This window comes from Cucurbita maxima, unplaced genomic scaffold (assembly GCF_002738345.1).
Source record: "Cucurbita maxima cultivar Rimu unplaced genomic scaffold, Cmax_1.0 Cma_Scf00271, whole genome shotgun sequence".
NCBI classification, from domain to species: Eukaryota; Viridiplantae; Streptophyta; class Magnoliopsida; order Cucurbitales; family Cucurbitaceae; genus Cucurbita; species Cucurbita maxima.
In genome coordinates, this window is record NW_019272287.1 from 29834 (window position 1) to 31989 (window position 2156).

General features: G+C 31.2%; 1 non-coding gene across 1 annotated transcript; it reads left to right on the top strand.

Annotated features, from left to right (window-relative positions):
* The first annotated feature begins 258 nt into the window (after positions 1-258).
* On the top strand, positions 259-330 carry TRNAC-GCA. The gene has a single exon. It is a non-coding gene; the product is annotated as a tRNA-Cys (tRNA).
* Positions 331-2156: the final 1826 nt, after the last annotated feature.

Here is a 2156-nt window from a genome sequence, read left to right on the forward strand (position 1 = left end):
TTATTTCTTATTTTCTTCAATTTGTATTTAATAGCTTTGGGTAGTTTGTAGATGAGCTATGTTTGAATTATCTTTTTGGCCTTTCTATTTTCGACAGACACGTTTTACACTTTTGGACTGATACTTGGTAGAAGGGGTCACTAAGGCTAAAATAATCAGGTTCAGGTTCCGCCCGGAGAAAGAATATCCTAGGTCTTCCCGTTCCTTCATCTGGCTTATGTTCTTCATGTAGCATTCAGACCGAATGTCATATAAAATGGGTTCATAGCACAGTGGTAAAGCATTTGACTGCAGATCAAGAGGTTACCAGTTCGAATTTGGTTGGGCCCTTTTAAAAATTTTGGACGAACACTTTGTTCGATTTGCTCCCAACCACTGAGTGTCTAAAGGAAAAGAAATAAGAATAATTACCGATTCCAAACCTTATTCCAAAGTACTCCACCACATAGAACCATGTACTTAGAACCTAAGGGCCACTATTCTCGGACAAGAACCAAGCTATCATTAACAAAAGAGTGTGGTATCCAAGCACCCACTATGAACATGGTTAAAAACTTACTTACAATTAGGCTAACTTACCGAGTCTTGTACTCACTCCATCTTTTTCATGTAACTAAGAGTAGTTGCCCTAGACCAACAAAACCCACCAAAACTATTTTTGATGTTTTAAAATGATTTTGTTAACCTTTCCCTTATTTTGTACTATGAACCTATAAACTCTATTTTGAATATAATGTAAATATATATGTTTATTATATTTTAATTCTTTTTTTTATTTCGAGAAAACATTTTACTTTGTGTTCAACCTCTTTTAACTTGCTTCGGAAATGGCTCGTGACATAAACATAAAAAAAGTAATTTTTTAGTATGAATTTTAATATAAGTTGCATTCTTATATTGACAAAACCACTAGTACCAAAAATATTCATGAACTTTCAAAATTAATGCCCTTAACATTCTAAAATAAGGTTCTAACTATTAGTGACTTGCATAAATCATCTCCCTTTTTATTTTCACTCACTCCTCTTCAACAACCTATGACCCATTAATATCATTAATATTTCATCTCCTTGTTTTTTAGCTTTTTGAATATCAAAATCTTAAATAAAAAGGAAAAGCTCTCTAAAATATTCTTATTTGCCAGTAATTTTACATAATTTAACATTTTAAAAATTGGTAAATTAAAAAAATCCAACATTAATATATTCATAATTTCATGTAGTCTTCATAAGTTTGCCGGCGACATTGTTTGTTGTTGAGCTTGATAATGTGAGTTTGTAACCCATTCGTTAGGGTTCTTGGAATGATTCTCTAGATTATCCCTTCCATGTTGGGAGTTGGGCCATGGGTCTTGGGTGAAGGAACCATTGGTTTACCGCCCCTAAGAGTTAAGGAAGCATCTTGAGGCTAGTTTCACATAGTATCATTATCATTGAGATAACAATTCTTTTCTATTTTATCTAAATTTTTTAAATATGAGTTCATTTCCAAATGCATGCTAACACCCTTATTGTTGAATAAATGACATGAAACTAGTTTCACTTAGTAACGTTGCCTTTTGCTCCTATTGGTGGAAGGATAATAGGTCGATTATACCTTTATGGTAGTTTTAAGCGTGACAACATTTTACAACCAGACTAATTTTGCTTCATTTCTAAATGAAAACGTGTAAATTGTAAACTCAAACATTTCAAAGAAATAAACAAGTTTTGATGGTACCATGCTAACCAGAAAACAAATGTTGACTTTGACCAATCCCTATATATTTTTTTTTCTATATTTTGAAACTATTTTAAGCACTTTTCTCGTGTACTCCTTACAAATTTACCTTTTAAGGTTGTAAACATTTGTGTATGGGTGACTATTATGATTATAAGTCAATTGAGTTAAGTATAAATAAATTTTGAAGATGAAATTAAAGTATTAATTTTGATGTCATCTTTACGCGAGTTTTGGGATATTGTTATTAATGAGATTCAAACGGCATTAGTAATTCACAATGATAATATTCAAAATACTTGACAAAAAAAGAATGGTCAACATAAGATATTTGAAACAAATAAATCTTTTGTCCTCTATGATATATCAAATCACTCCTTTAAAATTCCTTAATAATAAACCTGAAGTCTTACATCACTTATACAGAAAAGTTCCTT